Genomic DNA, 18434 nt, shown 5'->3' on the forward strand with positions numbered 1-18434 from the left:
GTCACTGTTATAAAAATCTATACAAGCATGACCCACCAGCTCTATAAACTTGTATAGATTCTCCAGCAGCTCGGAAAATACTGCGCTCTTCTCCCCGTCCGTCTCTCTCTCTTTCTCTTTCATTCTTTCTTTCATTTGTGGATTTGCCCAGGAGGTGTGCTTGTCGAAACCTGATCAAAAGTCATCTTTGATCCCAGACTTTATGGTCTTGTTGGCAGAACTCTCTGCACTGGTCTTTGTCCAAGAAAGAGGTCTGTGGAACCCGGCTGTGAAACTTGTTGCCTTGACAGATTTCTGTCTTTGTTGTTTAATTTGAGGTTTCTTCTCATCCTTGTTCCTGTTGGAGGCCCCAATGTGAAGCTTTTGCCACACCTCCTCTCACTCCCGGCGTGCAGAGTTGTATTAATGCATCCTGCATTGCACAAGTGGACGACGAAGAGAAAGTAAATGCAACTTAATGGAGAATTACCTATTATGCCACATTTATGGCACCGAAGACAACACATAAAATTGTCTAAGACTTGGTCCCATGAACCAGAGTGCCACTAAAAACAATGTTAGTGTGCTGGTGGGAGTCGATGTTTTCCTCTCAAGCCGTGGTAATTAATTAATGCTCCTCTCCTCAGACGGGTCGTTAAACGTATGGGAACTTGTTATATGTACTTCCTTGCGCAGTGAGGTTGGGAGGATGCTTCGATCGCTGTAGCTTCCATGAACTCTAGACGCCCCAAACCCTAGTGTCTTCTAGCATGTGTAGGGTCAGAGATCACCGGCAACCTTTATACATTGTTTCAGGTAGGGTATTGCTGCCTTTCACTTGTAACAAGTGCCAAAAACGATCAAGCTGTCATCCAGTGAGCCTCAGTCTTCATTACCCCACCCCATCCCGCCATCCCTCTTGCCTTCACCTGGCTCATTCAGTGGTCGCTCTCTTTTGAAATGACAGCATCGTCTGAGACAGTCATTAGGAGTGGACACCTGCTTTCTCAATGGGGGTCAAGAGGTGCCACAGGAACTTGTACCCCGACTCCAATCTCATTAAAGTCTGAATAATTCACGTTGTTGTTGTGCAACCCCTACCTCCCCACCCCCACCCGAGCGCAGGACAACAGACAGATAGTTAGGAGCAGCCATGTGTGTTCCGTGATTAGATTTGTGAGGGATAATTAATCACAAATGGCGCGGGCGAAGAAGAAGAAAGCGGTGGTATGCGGCGTCGTTTGAATATGTGAGTGCTTTAATAAGTTAACTGATTGATCCCAGGTGAACACTTTGTTGTGGAGATTGCAATGCCCTTTTGGTTCTTTAATAAGCAGCCCATGATTGGCTGTGTGCTCAGCTTCTCCCTAGCAGCTTGCGTCTGGGGATGGGCACGTTTCTTTATTTTCTTTAAAGGGATGAAAAACTGTTTTTTTTTTCCCCCCAAACTGCTTTTATAAAAATATTTTTGTGACAGACTGTTAAAGCAGTAAAAATTGCAACCAACTTTAAGATCTGATTTTAATAAATACTTATGTAAGTATGAATTAGTATGTATAAGTATGCAGGTTTCAAAATCATGAAAACTTATATTATAGCTAGGAGCTGAAAAACTGATGCTGCGTGTAGCAGCTACATTGTGATGGCGCAGCCATACACATTTGCACTTTCTAACCCAGAATTTGATTCAGGAAGACGGGACAAGAATCTGCCAGTCGGCCTCATTCCTCTTGGTTTGTAACAGTAATTATTTTCTTTCATTTCTTAGCAAAGTTAGCATTAGGTATAATTGTGTACCGTAAGATAGCATAATCAAGTCACATGGAGACGCCGCACAACTTAGTCAGATGGAAGAATGAAAGAGGCAGGTGGATGTTAGAGGTGATCCTCAGATTTCCATCAGTGTGGCTCGTGACAAAACCAACCCATCTCCTGGAGAAGCCCTGATGCTAACACGACCTAGCTTTTACAATGCCAAAATGCCAAGTTGTATTTCCAGTCCGCCCAACAATGCTGTACACAAAAGTGATGAAAATCTGTTTAAGCAAATCAGTACTGCAGAGTCTCTATTTGAGGGTCCAATTCTTCACTTAAATGGGCGTGTAAAGAGTGCAGTATCAGGGTGTGTACTTGTGTATCCCCGCAGCATCTGACTCACCACTGGGATGGAAGGTCAACGAACTACACAAGTCTCCGGTGCTGCACCTACGTGGGCATCTGTGAATGTGTGTGCGTGTTACTCTAACACTCTATTTCATTATTTCGCACCAAATGGTGTGAGAGTGTAATCGCTGGCCTTGTCCTGGCCCACACTGTTTGCTGAGCTCAGGAGGGTAAAGTCTATAGATAGACAATGAGACTGGAATGCAAGGTGTGGACAAGTGGAATAAAGTTGAGACTGTGAAACTGTGCTAGAGCGGCTCAGGGTGATGGGGGAAGGGGCGAAGGAGAGAGAGAGGGAGAGCGGAGAGTGATATGCCCTGGTTTAGGGTTTAAAGGTCAGAGGGTTCGCTGGCTGGAGAAATCCGGCCTGCTCGCCTCTGACGGCTTCACATTTGCCATCAGGTGCTGCTGAAGCACGTAGCAGAGGTGAAGTTCCTGCATAGCAGAAATAACTCTCCCATTGCTGACCTTTGACTTCTCACACTCCATCTAACCTACACACAGGCATATACACACAAACATGCACACACACACACACACATTCAAACACATAAACACATGGGGGATAAATAAAGTAAATGTGAATCACATGCACTCACTCACCAAACTGTGTGAGTTTTCGGACAGAGCGTGCTGTGTCTTTAAAGATTCCCTTAAGGGGTAAAGTGGGTGTCTGTGCTGCCCAATCAGAGCACTGCCTGGTGTCCTGTCAAGGCACAGTGTAACTGTCTCACACCCATACACACTCACACGTCCCCTCGTACTGTATGTGCTGAGCATCATGCAGTGCAAAAAGAGAGAACTGTGTGCGTCTGTGTGTGTATGTACTATATGTGCTGTCAATCACTCACTGGACACAGCGTGACCCCCTCTCTCTCCGCCCTGCTGAGGATAAAGGGGAATATTCATGAAAGTCTGGCTCCTCAAAGACATTTTTGTGGGATGATTGATCTCACACAGAGGAAAGGCCGATTGAAGAAGCACAATCGCAACCCTGGCTACACCGCCCAGGCCAGACGAGCTTCGCTCAACCAGAGACACGCTGGTGAAATGAACACCATCAACTTTTAGCGCTATTAGCATTATTTCAAAGTTGTTGTCTATGGCTGTGTCCTGTCCAGCTCTGCTGATCTCCTGGACTCCTTCCTTCCTTCAGTTTTCTTCTTTTTTTATTCTTCTAAGCTTCTCTCCACAGTTTGACTCCAGAAAGCCGACTGGCCTCTCCTTGCGTCCAGCCCGCTGGAAAATCCCTGCAGTGTCCGGGGATAAAAGAATGAGTCCCTGAAAGGCTGGGGGCTAATCTCCGAGGTAAGCCTGTCCGTGTCTGCCAGCTCTCCGTCTTTCTCTGCTCAACTCTGAGAGCTGTACGGGCCTGCCGGGGTTAATTGCCGGTGCAGAGACGAGGAGGCCAGGTCACCTTTGGTGAAAAAGAGGGGAATAATCATAGAGGACAACTGGAGCTCAGCCTCAGATATTTTTCAGGACAGTCGCTAATGGACGAAGGAGGGGAGGGGGGGATTCACCCAGGCTAGAGCAGCCCTGGCAGCCTGTGTTATGTCTGCAGGTCCCAGTGTTTTGTGTTAAGGTGACCCCCATGCACTCCATTCTGCAACCCCAGACTTGTTATGACACACACCCATCTGCATACACCCACACGGGCACATTCTCATGCATACCACACATACATGCACGTGCATTCACATAAACTGAGTGTATTGCCCTTTTTCTTGGTCACACAAAAGACTAAAGCCCCCGTGGATGGATGAAAGATGCAGTCGATGCAGATCAGTGTATTTTTGGACCGAGGAACATATCTGGAAACTGATCTGGACCTGTTGTCACGAAAGGTACGGCCCGCATCTGGTCCAGACTGGCTTCTTTCTGGGAAACCACAGGTCAGCTTTCCTTTTCAGGCCTTCCCAGTCTATCTCTCTTTCTCTCTCTGTGAGTGAAGGCAGCCAGAGGTGAGAGGTCAGTTTTCCGGGGCCACAGATTAAGTTTCAGATGACTGAGCACCTTTGTTGGGTGGGCACAGTGCAGAGGAAACGTTTCTAAGCGCTACCCCTCCCCCCAGTCCAGTTTGCTTAGGGAGGGAGGTGGTGGGAGTTTCAGATCATCCTAAAAGGATGTGGTCAACGCTGCACACGACGCAGCCAGGTTGATTCCGGAGTCCTGGGTTCTTTCCTGGAAAACAATGCGTCTGTCTGCACACATGCTCCTGAAAAGCCATGTGGTTCTTAAGAGTCCCATCAGTGTATTTTCTTTGTTAAGTGCTTGGGTAAGAATAAAGAATGTGCATGTTAAAGGTGACAAATCTTAGTAAGTCTTGACCTAAGAAATGACATGAGAAACAGCATGTGAGCCTAGTACTTCACCCAGACCCTTTAGTTGGTAAGAAGGTGTGTCGGCGCACTTGAGACCTATCACCTCACCTCACCACTCTGCTCCTGTTACCAGCGCCTCGAATGTGTGTGAAATGTGTAGGTGTGAGACCTTAGTCTCTTCCTGCTTAGTGGAGAAACAGTGGGTTAGGGTTCATGGCCCTTCCGTCTTCTGTGCGTTTTTTCCCCTTTGTGCTGTTGTGATAATGATGGATGACGTTTCTGAAACAGACAAGATAAGATATGAGTGAGTGCAGTGAGCTTGAGTGATTTTTTTCTAGAATACAGTGGGCTACAGAGCCTGACTGGTTTTGCTTACTTTAATATGGAAGAAAAGATAGAAGCGATTGTGGTTTCATTTCACTAACAGGGTAAATGTAAACCTTCACAGGTTAATAGCTGTTAGTAGAGCGGAAATCGATTATACAAGGTATTGTGACAGATAGCTTCTTATTTTTAAAAACCAAAATCAATATAAAATACATTCACATATATTATTTATATGCATCGAAATGTATTCGTGTGTGTGTGCATAGTAGTGGCTTAGTAGTAGTACTGTATTATACGTATGTTAGAGGTCTTTCACACCTAAATATTTTGTATATATTTTATTGTTAATTCTTGTATATATGTATACAACACTGAAGATATGGCACTTTGATATATGGTAAATTGTACAGCTTTTCTGTCAAGTTAACTACACACGTAGCCACTGGCAACAAAAGTGAATACATCCCTAAGTAAAAATGTCAAATTGTGCGCAATTAGTCATTTTTCCTCTGCGGTGTCATGTGACTTGTTAGTGTTACAAGGCACAGGGAGCAGGTGCGTTAAACTCTTCCACTTTCTCATACCGGTCAAGATTAACATGGTACCTCATGGCAAAGAATTCTCTAAGGATCTGATAAAAAGAAATATTGCTCTAAATAATGTTTGTCACCACCCTGGTGGTCAAGGTCATACAGAGGTTTAACATGACAGGTCCCACTAAGAACAGTGCTCAGCATCATATCCAAACATCTTTTGGTTTTTTGAAAACAGACATATGAGGGCTACCAGCATTGCTGCAGCGGTAGAAGAGGTGGGGGGTCCGGCATGACAACGACCCCAAACACACCCCAGACAACCACTGCGTTGCCAAAGAAACTGAGGGTAAAGGTGCAGGACTTGTCAAGCATGTCTGCAGACCTAAACTCTATTGAGCATCTCTGGGTCATCTTCAAATTGAAGGTTGAGAAGCTCCATGCCCAAGAGAGTTGAACTCCATGCCCAAGAGAGTTAAGGCACTGCCGGAAAATAATGGTGGCCACACAAAATATTGACATTATATTGACTTTACATTTTATCAAAGTTTAAAATGTTGTCCCATGGAGAGACGTAATAAAATATTTACAAAAATGTGAGGGGTGTACTTTTGTAGGATACTGCATATATAGCTGTAACTGGCAGAGGCAAAGCTGTCTACCTAGTAAAGTCTTTCTTGTTCGCCTGCTATCATTTATGATAATGTAGAAGTATCTGGCGAGACACTAGCAAATGTGTCCCCAGTGTTTTGTCTAATTTGGCACCATTAAAACACAGCCCTGAGAGAGTTAGAGGGAGAGAGAGAGATGGTTGACCAAAGCTATCTATTTGAAATACAATCTTGGCCTCCTTAAGCTGGCTCCTAATTTGTCACTGGCCAGAAAAATAGCTGCAAACTGGAATGGATGATGCATGCTGACAGCACAGGCATTTCTAAGGGATGTTGCAATGTAGGTCTCTTTCAGTAAAGATGTTTTATTTCACTTTTGCCACTCGCTCAGCCACTTAACGGTATTTTAGGAAAATGTTGTCTGGTGTCCAGTGACAGAGAAAGCTTTTGAATGTGTCTGTGATCAATCCATCAAAGTTCATGTGACAGATCAACACTTCCGTGTTTGGATCCTAGGAGTCTATTCTTTCAATCTTTAGGAGCAAGGAGAGACATGGTGCTAGATTCTGCAACATTTGTGAACTCCTGGAATAAATGTACAGTGAACCAGTGGATGCTCATCTTCTTATGACTTTGTCCACTCAACCAATGGTTGTAATATTACTCTACCCACTAACCCATATACATCTTATGGACATGTATATCATGTCTATATTGTGTTCATCGGTCCAAGACCAATTATTCTAAGACATTCACAATGACCTCAATTGGACTAGAATGAACCCGTTTACAAATGTCCTACGAATGTAAGTACTAGACGTTCGGAAGATGTAAAGAAAAAAACCACATCATCTGGCGTCACAGTCTGCACATTCACAGGACCAACAGTGGACACGAATAGATGACTTGAAAAGACGTTGCTTCATTGTGTCTATGCACAGTGGGCAGTAGGACATGGGTGTCTTTGACAGGCTTCAGTTAAAGTCAAAAGGCAACTTGAAAAGCAATAAACATGAAATAAATAAATATTTTATATGTTTTATTAAGTTTATCGAGTTAATCAATGACTCATACTGACGTTATTTATTTATTATTAATAGTGCTTTTCTATTACTCATCAGTTCAAAATTAGTCTTCAGCTAATCTAACCAACATGTCCAGCGCACGCACCATGATTGTAAAGAACAGAAAATGTAGTTTGTTATCAGTTTGTTTGTGTCTGTATCTGTGAGGGACTTCAGTAGAAGAAGTCCAGCAGATCGTTCTGATCCTGTGACCTATCTAATGGAAGCATTCTGGTTTATGTCCAGAGTCTGTGTACATCTCCTTAGACCTGCCACAGGAATTCTAGGCCTGGGCACAGCTGCCCATTAGTTATCAGCGTACATGACGAGTTCAGCGCGGTCAACATTCCTCAGGTCTTCTGGGACACGGAAACCCTAGAGAGACACATGAGCGTCTTCGCTTTGTCTCATTTCGCCAGCGGTGTGTTCGCTGCACAAGGGCCGGTGATGAGTTCTGGCATTGCAGGCTGGGGTAAAAACAACAGGATTACTACGTTCAGCATGCAGAGCGGCCCGTGCTGCATTTCTGCAGGGCCTGCTAATTCAGCACTCTTAGCAGCGCGCTGGGCCGCGTTAGTACACTGTAACTGGATTTTCTTGGTAGCGCAGGTGAATTCTCAACACCCCAGCTCAGCAGAATTTTTTTTAGAGGCATGTTAAACTCAGGTAAGCCTTTGGGCTCGGTGTTCATGTAATTTTTAACCTTTCTCCGGTGTGACTTTATGAGTCCAATCCCTACATGTCCTAATTATTTCTGGATGATGTGGAGGGAGAGAGGCTCAGTCCCTCCCTTTCTTTCCTTCAGCCTCTCTCTCTTTCTCTCTCTCCCTCTTTCTCCCTCTTTACTCAGTCCTCTCTTTTCAGCTTTATCGGGCCTCATTGGCATAATGGTGCTGAGATTTATGCTCAGACGCAGAACTCTGTGGAGTTGGAGCCCAGCATTGCTGATCCAACCTGAAAGATGAGCTCTGAGCAAAAAGTTTTGGTAGTTTTGAGTGTTTTGCAGCTGTTTTGTCACTAGCCTCTGATTTATTGTTCTATGCATTAAACCTTAGTAGTATTTTTAACAACAAAATGCTTTCACATGTACAAATTCTAAACCAAACTTGGCATGCAATTCATGCTGCAAACATGGGGGGATGCAGTCAATGCCTTGAATGTCTTGTATGAAGGGAAAGGCAATTTGTCAAAAAGAAACATTTATATGATGGTATTCACCTTTTAACATCAACATATTGATTTATTAATATTTTATGAGTCATTATGAATCAGTTTAAATATGTTCAGGTCTTATCTTTATTGCGCACTACCCTTTTTTATTGTGGTGCATAATTATTTCTTTTACCATGAACATCTGTAATGAGTTTAAGATAGGAGGAGCCCAATGATTGACAGCTCTCATGATTGACACCTGTCAATACACCAGATGCATAAAAACATCATCAAAGATTGTTTCTTTGTTATTTATGTAAATCCTGAGGACAGACATTTCACAAAGATATGTAACATAATTCAATAAAATGACACAAGTTATGCTTTTTCACTAGAGTTTACACTGAAAGACATTTACAGGCACTGGAAAATAAAGAAATAGTACAGAACGCATCAAGTGTGAGCTGCTGGAGTGGAAATGTTTGTTCTGTGGCTGTTGCTCTGGGCCATGAGCAGGTTTACAAGACACTAGATACACCCTGCAGTGAAGCGTTGACACGACTTGGCCCATAAGTCGCTCACTTTCTGTTACTGGGAGGTTACTTTCTCTCTCTCTCTCTCTCTCGCACCTTCCCCCCTCCCCCACGCCCTTTGCCCGCCAGCGCTGGTCACATGCTTGACCTGTTCGACTGGCCTGCACCACTCCCTGCCCCACATACCTCCCCCATGTCAGGCAGTGCTGAGAGATTCTCTCTTGTGGCCTTCTTGCCAACTGCACTGCAAGAGTAAATACCGCCACACGCAAGCCTGTACGGGGCCCCAGCCCTCTGGCCATACCACCCTACCGGCCCCACGGGCAGGGCGTCGGAAGAGCGAGCGTGCGAGCGAAGCACTCAAGGGTAGTTTATTTACTCAGGCTCCTGCTTTTTTAAAGGGACGAGGCCTTGATTGGACTCCTGTCATTAAAGCGCATCACAGTTGCTATTAAACATTCATTGGCTAGATTAAAAAGCGCTGGGATCCTTTCAAGTCACTGAACTTGCTCGCTGGAAACAATTACCCCCAAAAAATAACAGAATGATCATAACGTGGGCCCTGCTGCCAAGGCAAAGGCCAGATAATTAGTTTGAGAAAGTGTGTTTTCCTTGTAGGAGCCACACACGCAGAACAGCCAAATGACTTTACTCCGCCACTTTATAAACAGCCAGATTCGGGGTAAAAAGCTGCGAATTTTTTTTTTTTTGCACAAGGCAAATTATAAATTTCCTGCCTTTTCCTGCTTTTTTTTTAGTTTTTATTCAAACAACACTTTTCTTCCTGTATTTTATCTCCCTTCCTCTCAGAAGTTGATTAAGACCAACTATTAATGAAGATTTAATGAGAGCACTTGAAAAAGGACTGACTTTATTTATTTATATTTTGGCGTTGTGCGGCACTCAGGGTCTCATGGGATGTGTTTGATGCGGTGAGGACCCAGGGTGTTGTGTAGCATCTCTATAGGAGGAAAACCCAACGTCTCCATATCACGCGTGTAGGTCCATACGTCCAAACACACACAGCCACCCACACACAGGTTTCCCAGCTGCCAACGGTTCCTCTGCCACAGCGCGACGGGCACCGTGTGCTGCTGTGGCTTGTAGGGGGCTGAGCCGGGCTGATTGACGGAGATCTGCGGTGCGAGGTGGAGGGTCAGGGCCACGGGCCAAGCCAGGGGCCCACCGAGGGGGTGGTGGTGGGCGGGCAGGGGGCTCGGTGTGTCTGCTGCTGTCGTTGGCTCTGTCCTCAGGGCCTCAGGTTTGAATGTCAGTTTCTCTAATAACGGGAATCGGTGAAAAGGTCAGCCGCAGTCGCCTGACCATGAGGGGAGGGGAAAAGAGGGAGAGGGAAAAGGAGAGATAGAAAAAGAGGAGAGGAAGAAGGAGGAGAGGGAACTCCACGCAATGCCAGGGGCGGAAATTGATTGTCTGGCGGAGGGAAAGGAAATGAGGAGAAAAAGAAAAATGAAGGCTGGTAAGCGCAGAGAAAAGATGAGAAGATGGAGGGAGGGAGGGAAGGAGGGAGGAAAGTGTGGGTAGAGGTTGAGGACAGGAGAGTGTCATGGACAGGTTCAGATATGCATGCCTGCTTTTTAAATTGCCATCAGCGTTTTTATCTCTCCATCACCCCCCCCCCCCCCCACCCCCCACCCCACCCCTCCACTGACATCCCGGCTACCTGAGAGAGAACTTCCTGCTCACCGTCCAGCCTCTGCTACCGAACCTCGACAAAAATAAAATGGGGAGTTCAGGGAGGATCCTGTATCAGTGACGAGGTGCAGCGCGCCGCTGTAATCTGCTGAAATGTAAGTATTATTCACCCCCCCGTTCCACTCCCCTCCACCCGCTCTCCCGCTCATCCCCGTGCTGCAGAAGGAGACAAAGTGGATGTGGCCGGTGATAAGCTGTGGAATATGGATCTTACAGAATCGCACAGAGCGGCCCGTCTTCATTACAGCGTTAGGAAATGGCCATGGCTCTTATCATCGCCCCGGCTGAAACCGCTGCTGCTTGTTAGCCACCGGATTCGAGTCGGGGCTTCTCCGATAGCACCGCTGGAAGCCGGACGGAAGTTTGGAACCTTTATTTTGGGTTCGGTGGAGGCCGGCTGTGGGAGGGCCCATGCTGACCACAGTGAACTTTCCACCAGAAGCCCCCAGATCAGGTTCCCACCAGGGGCTCAACTAGGTCAAGTGGCTCATTCAAGGTCACCCTGGTAGAACACTCTGCTGTTTGTTAGCTCCGTTTTGGGGGTGGTGTCAGGGGGGTACATTTAGGAAAAATACCCTTTTTAAAAACCTTTTCCTTCTCTTTGTGTCACATTTTGTAAAAAACTTATTAACAAATAAACAAGCAAATAAATTACAGAATGAATACATAAACAATAAAAATATAACTAGCATTTAGCAATTCAGCTTAATAACTAATTGTAAACTCCAATAGTTAAAACTCCTTGTATTTCCATTAGTATGAAATGTGTTATGTAAAATAGGTCTGATTGATTGATTGAGTCAATGGAGTATAGGGACACATAGCCCTACATTAATAGATGCTTTTTGTCCTTATCACAGTACTTGTCTACACATGCAGTATTGGTAATCTGTCAACTGGACACAGTAGTGATTTTATGTATAAGATACCGTGTGATATGACATTATTTCACCAAGGTGGGATTTTTTAAAAGCCCTTTCAGCCGTTTGTTTTTTTTTTGCCCCCTATTTTCGAATGACGGACGTAAAGGAGAGAAACCCACACTGAAGGGTTCTCTATATAGTAGCATATAAGACGCCAGGTGAGCAGAAATATCCCTTTAGCTCTGAGGTCTTTTCATCTAAAGAGCGTCTCGCTGAATGAAACGTGTGGTCAATAGCTGTGAAAGGCAGGTCAACAACTGAGAAACGCTCAGGGAGGCGGTGGAGAGACCAAAGAAATGGCAGGTAACACTCCTTCCACCATCACCCTGTAACTGTGAAAGCCACACTCTTCAGGAGGAACAGCCAGAAAAGGTTACAGCACAGGAAGAAAGAAAGGAGCAAGGGAGCAGAGAAAGGGGGAAGGAGACTAAACATGAGCGTTAGGGGCAGGATATTGGAGTGGTGAAATAATTAGAATAACAAGTGAGCGGCTCCGACCAGCGGCTGGCCGTCCGACTCCAATAGCGATACATTAGCTAAGACAAGCGCAATGCATTTTGCATGGAACCCCACGACGATGATGGATCAGCCTGTAATGACATCCCTTTCTCCTCTTCCGCCGTGGGGTAAGTGGAGGTGAGGGCGGTGCGAGGTCTGTCTGGGTCTGGGTCTGACCCCTGCCTCAACGCTGCCGCTGGAACTCCTGCCGGTGGCTGCAGCCTGTGAAATGCCATTAATTACCCCTACCCCCAATGCCCAGTCCATTTACCCCTCCCTATGTCTGTGTCAGGCCGTGAGGTGACCAGGGCTGCACATTCCACCCTGACAGCCAATCAGAGCTGCTCACAATGTGAGAAAATCTACATTTGCCTACGTGAAAGGGTATGAATGTAAATCTGCAAGCAAATTTCTCATTTTGTTATGAGCCTCACAAGGCAAGGGTGGCCATTAAAAAAAAAGATGTTGATGTAAATTTGAACAAAAATACAAGGAGCATGAGCGTGTGTGCTATGCTTTGAGCGGCATCTGAAAGGCCGGGCATTTGGCATAACGGCTGTGCCCTCTGGCACTGCTGAGAGGCCAGTTGGCTGGACCATCTCTCTCTCTCTCTCTCTCTCTCTCTCTCTCTCTCCTTTCTTTTGCCCTGCCGCTTGCTGACACAAAGACGCACACACAGGTGCGCTCTTGTCCTCCACATTTGTCTGTCATTCTTTAACGAATGATGGACAGCGCCGCGGGCTATGAGGTGTGTGAATGGCGCTTGAGTGTGACTGGTCCCTGAGTGCTGTACAATGCACGGGCCCCTGCAAGTCAGTGTTACAGAAAAAAACATCTCACAAAATCATAAACATCTGATGCTTACTCGAGGAAGCAACAAACGAAGCTCATCCATAATCCACACTAAACCCGTCAGGACCTTGATTGCGTACAAATCGACGGGTAATCTTGTGGTTGAGTAAGTGTGTCTGTGCACCAGTAGACTCTTTTGCAAAGTTCTTAAAAGTTGATTATAACGTTATTTTATCGTAAGTTCACAGTGAAAGTGAAGGGATAGTGATACACAGCACAGCACATGGTGACACAACAAAATGTGTCCTCTGCTTTTAACCATCACCCTTGGTGAGCAGCGGGCCATGACAGGCACCTTGGTGAATCGGGATTTGAACCGGCAACCTTCTGATTACGAGGCCGCTTCCTTAACCACTAGGCCACCACTGCCCCTAATAGAAGGTACGTTTTAGATTTCAGTGTTTAAGATTTGTGAGTAGTTCCCTAAAACACTAGATTGTGTGTAGGTGTGTGTGTGTGTATATCGCTCTGTGTGAGAGTGTAGGGCTACTGGTTCTGTTCAGGTCGAGCTCCTCTGACCTGCTGTGCTCGGAAAAGCCGTGAAGTCCTGACTGACACTGGGCAGCTGGACTCTCAATCCTTCTCTTCTCTTCTCTTCTCTTCTCTTCTCTTCTCTTCTCTTCTCTTCTCTTCTCTTCTCTTCTCTTCTCTTCTCTTCTCTTCTCTTCTCTTCTCTTCTCTTCTCTTCTCTTCTCTTCTCTTCTCTGTGTGTGTAGAGAGGGGGGGTGTGTGTGTTTCTGTCCCTCCAGGGTGCTGTGTCCTTTCTGTCTTCTCTCTGATATATGTGTGTACATGTTTAGAGCAGTGTGTGTTTGGGTAGTGTGAGGCTTTAGTTACACAATCTCAACTCAAATGAGTGTGTTGGTCATGCTGATCATTGCAGGCTGTATGTGAGGTTCACTCCCATGCCCAGTTTTCTGTATTTGGGTGCATATTTTGTATGGATGGATTTGGATGCCCTGTTCCTGTGTAAGTGTGTGTTGTGACATGAGATCTGCGTGTGACTGCATTATAGCCTGTTTGTGATCGTGCGCACGTTTAAGTATGTGATTGTGAGCAAGCGTGTGTGTGTGTGTGTCTACATATGTGTGTGCGTGTCCCCACCAAGACAGTGGCGATTATCTGCATGTGGATCTGTAGGCCCTGCCGTGGTCACTCTCAGCTGAGCTGTTTGAGCGCACGGCTTTTAAAAGCACCGAAGGCCACGGCGTGATTACCGGCCAGTCACACACTAAGCTGCTGAGGGCGGCCACATGACACCAACCACCACCCCCCCTCCACCCACCCACCTCTCTCTCGCTCAGTTTTCCACTCTGTCTTTTAGCCACGGTACCCTTGCTCGGTCCTGACAAGGTTATGCCAGTGTGTTCTGAGTATCTATTGATTTCCCCCATCAAAGATCCCTGCAGCCTGGGGTAGGGGGTAGTGGTGAGGAGGGCGTGGGGAGGGTGGAGGAAGGGAGGGGGGCTGCTGCTTCAGATAACACTCCGTCTTTTATTCTTTAACTCCTTCTGTGTCCCCGCCGTGTCCCAGCGCTGTCCCAGCAATGCTGCGCTCGTGTTTCTGGTCATGTCTCGGGCTTGTGTTGCTTGTCTCAGTTTTTTCTCAGTTTTGTCTTGACCCCTCGGCTCAGTGCTGGTGCGACACACACACACACACACACACACACACACACACACACACACACACACACACACACACACACACACACACACACACATTCACATTAGAAATATTCTGTGTGAATAGTAAGTGTCTCATTCTAATTACTTTCTTACACCTTGCATTTATCATGTGTTGTATGTATTGAATGTGTTTCAGATTATGAGAAAAGTGCCCCTGTCTGTGTGTCTGACCCCCAACTCATCAGGTCACTTTTAGTTTTTGATTATTAACCTGCGATATGCACCAGTGGATATTTCCACAGATATTTTCCACTGCCCTTAAATGTGTGCAAATGGCAAGCAAACCACCAGAAAAGCAGGAAAAATAGCCACCAAGTAAACAAAATAAAAAAGGTGGGTGACAAGCTTTCTGATAATCTGCACACTTCCCTTCTTTAAAGTCTATGAAAGAGGGGGAATGTTTCCATATTTAGATTTAGAAATTATTCATAAGATTTTTAGTCATGGCATCATTTGCTTTTAGGAGGAAAAAATGAGATTTTATTATGCGCTTGCTTATGAGTGACTCCCACCACAGACACAGGAATGAATGGCTTAATGCCAAGGCCAATTGAGAGGCGCTGTTGAAAGCCAGGGGGTAGATTTTCATAAATTATTCATCATTATACAAAATAATCCTTAGCAGGATTGGGGAAAGGGGGCTGGGGCGTCAGTTTGGAATGGGAGCCGAAAGCGGGAGTGTGTGTGTGTGTGTGTGTGTGTGTGTGTGTGCAAGCATGCAAGGATTATACGGAAATATGTCTTTCATAGCATTCGTAAGAAAACAACGCTTTATGTGAATAGATATTTATAGATATAATCTGTGGAAACAATTGTGATGGGAAAGAGATGGCGGAGGATACCCGCCGAGGGCATACCCTGTATGGTGAATGAGTTGGGGGGAAAGGATGGGCTGACCTGGTTGGATTGTGGGACACACACAGACACACACACACACACACACACACACACACACACACATTTATAGACACTGCCCTCAGGCCAGACGATCTGTCATGAGTGGGGATGAACCCCCGACACACCCAGGCTCGCAATCACATGGCCACAGACACATATGGGAACATACAGCGCACATGTGTGGAGACACGCCCTCTTGCGCAAAGACACACACACAAATAAAAGCGTGCACGCACAGACGTATCACTACATATATCTGAACTGACAAGTACAAAAAAGCCCATTTGTCCAAATTAAAACAGTCGAGTTACTGACAAACAAGCAGCAGAAAAGGTTGCCCCTGCTACGAATGCCAACTAGAAGTCATTTGACACAGAGATGAGCTTACATGTGGTCAGCCATTAAAACCACTTTAGGAGTGTTTTGGTTTAAGGTGGAAAAGGAAGACAATCTAAGGTGGCACTTCCTGTCTCTCCCTCCCCACCCCTCCCAAGGACACTCGCCAAAAGTTATTCTTATTAACACTGCAATCTAATTCAATTTTGGAGCCATCTGCTCTGTAATATTCACAGAACAACAACAACACACACACACACACACACATACAGACACCACTGTCCCTCAGAGCGAGTGGAGATGGAGAACAGCCTCTTAAGTGTCCTTCAGGTTTCGGCTGCTGTGATGACGGAGCCCATAACTCATCAATGCTGTCAATTGTATAAAATTCTTACCCCAGCCTACCTAAGTGCAGCATACAGGACACAGTGACTGGGGCGGAGGAGAGGAACCCCACCTTCCTGTCAGAGTTATGCTCAGTATCATTTCTTTAAAATCATCTCAGAGAGAAGCCAAACCATATAAATTTTATGGCGATGTCTTCAGATCCATACGCCCTGTGATATATAGATTTGAAAACATGTCTTGTGTTTTATGAGGCATCTGTAGAAGTGGGTCCCATCAAAGCCAGGTGCGCTGTGCCAGGAAGCGATGATGATCCAGTAGCTGTCACAGACAACAGTCCTGAGATTTGGTGAACCTCAGCGATCCAGACAAGCAGCTTAGTTTTTTTTTGTCCTTTGCGTGCTTTTCATAATATCAATAAATTCTTACTGTATGAACTTTAAATGTCAGTCTCCAATGTGGACAGGAGATTATGAGATAAAAGTAAAGCAATCACATAATTAATCTGTGTATCAGCAATCATTCAAAATACAAATTAATTTTTGCAGCCCCCAGAATGCTTTAGTGGGCTTTGCTCCTTCAACAAATAGAAACATTTGTTTTTGATGGATCTGGATGTAGGTGAGGTGATGGACTTTAAATACCCATTTCACCCATAGGGACACCTTTTGCAGGTAAACACACTCTAGCATAACAGTGTCACTTGAAATGAACAGGTCCTGGACAAGCAGATGGGTTTGTAATCACTGCCCTCCTTATTCTGAGACCTGCCCCACTGAGCTCTTGTCACTTCAGTTCACCTTTAACTTGACGGAGCAGAGGGACGATCACCGGTGTCTGGAGAAAGATCCTTGATTTATGTAATTATAGCAAACATGGCTGTAGCAGAAGCCAGTGATTATTATAATAACTTGGCGGGCTGATGAAACGGTGTAAGCAAAAATCAGGGAATATTCAATGAGTCCAAAGGCTCATTGCCAAAGACTCACCTCCTTACTCCTTTTTTTTGACCTTGGCATCTTAACTCTGTATTCTCTGTATTTCTGGACTGGCATCAGCTGACCAGGTTGCATAAATCTGGAGGAACCACTGACACCACTACTCATTTCTTAACTGCCTCCAAACCGTTACACTGCACCATGGGCCCACTTTAATTCTTGGGTTATCACTGTCAATCCATGTTGGTGTCCATGGCTATCAAATGTACCCCCCCCCCCCCAAAAAAAAAAAAAAAAAAAAATTGACCCAAAGTTGACACCAGCACTCTCAGTGGCTTTAAGTCAGCATTATTCCCAAAACTCAACCGCCTGCCCCCTCCCCCCGCAAGTACCCGCCAGACTTCCCGCCAAAACCCCTGACTCAAACCAACCAGACCCCTTCACCCAAATCCACCCAAATCCCTAACCTTCCAGCCCCTCCTCCACAGCCCAGTCTGTTTGGGTCGGCGCTGGGGTTGGGGATCTGGCAGGAATGGGGTGCTGTGATTTTGGTGCTGCTGAATAATAGTGACCTTTCATAAAGAAGGGGATCCGGGGACTTCTTTCCCAGACACGCACTGACCTTTCAAACCAGACGGGGGCTGGAGGGGTGGGTGCTGGGCTGTGGGAGGGCAGTTGCAGGGTGGGGGGCTTCAGACCGTGGACTTTGAACCGGCCAGTTCCCCCGCTGTCAGGCTGTGCCTCTCTCTCTCTCTCTCTCTCTCTCTCTCCTCTGTGGCCAGGGTTCATTCTCTCTCTCTTTTTCTTCTTCTCCCCCCCCCCCTTTTTTTTTTCATTGTGTCATGGGGAGCATTCTGTATGCAAAGCGGCCAGGGCTGCCAGTCCCCTAAACCTTTGCAAATCAATTTGTCTGCGAAGCCGAGGCAAAGTGAGAGACGGAAAATGCACCCCTGTTTATGACATCATGGGCTTTGGTTCTCATGTCATATAGAACAAGACTAAAAACTGCAAAAATGATCCAAATTTTGTACCTTTTCTCCCATTTCTCCTGCCGTGCCAGTAAAAAACTAAGAACTGCACAACAGCAAGAAAATCGTCAGTGTCTAGTTGAAAATGTGAAGGTGGCCAGAGAGACTCCGCTGTTATCGTCTGCCTCAGACAAAACAGGCTGTGCACTGTACTTTGGCCTTTAATGAATATCTATTGTCCAAACACTCCAGCGAGCGGGAGAAAAGTCCTTTAAGGCGGCCATAAAAAGAGGCATGCCCTGGTGACGTGCCGTTACAAAAAAATGTGCTTGAGTTTGTGCAGATGCCAAAGATCACAGGGAATATTTCAACTTTTCCCCCACAACGAGGGAAGGTGGACCGGTGCCAGTTTTGCTGGCTCATGTGGGCTCATCTGACATGGATGCATTAGGAATGAGGAGGATAGAGGCTCCACCGGGGCAGGGCAGTGTGAATTACACACCCTGATCAAAACCATGCGTGTCTATAGTGCGCCTCCTGCGTCTGAGGTCAGGGCTGGTGTGTGTGTGTGTGTGTGTGTGTGTGTGTGTGTG

The sequence above is a fragment of the Denticeps clupeoides genome, chromosome 8 (genome assembly GCF_900700375.1).
Source record: "Denticeps clupeoides chromosome 8, fDenClu1.1, whole genome shotgun sequence".
Classification (NCBI taxonomy): Eukaryota; Metazoa; Chordata; class Actinopteri; order Clupeiformes; family Denticipitidae; genus Denticeps; species Denticeps clupeoides.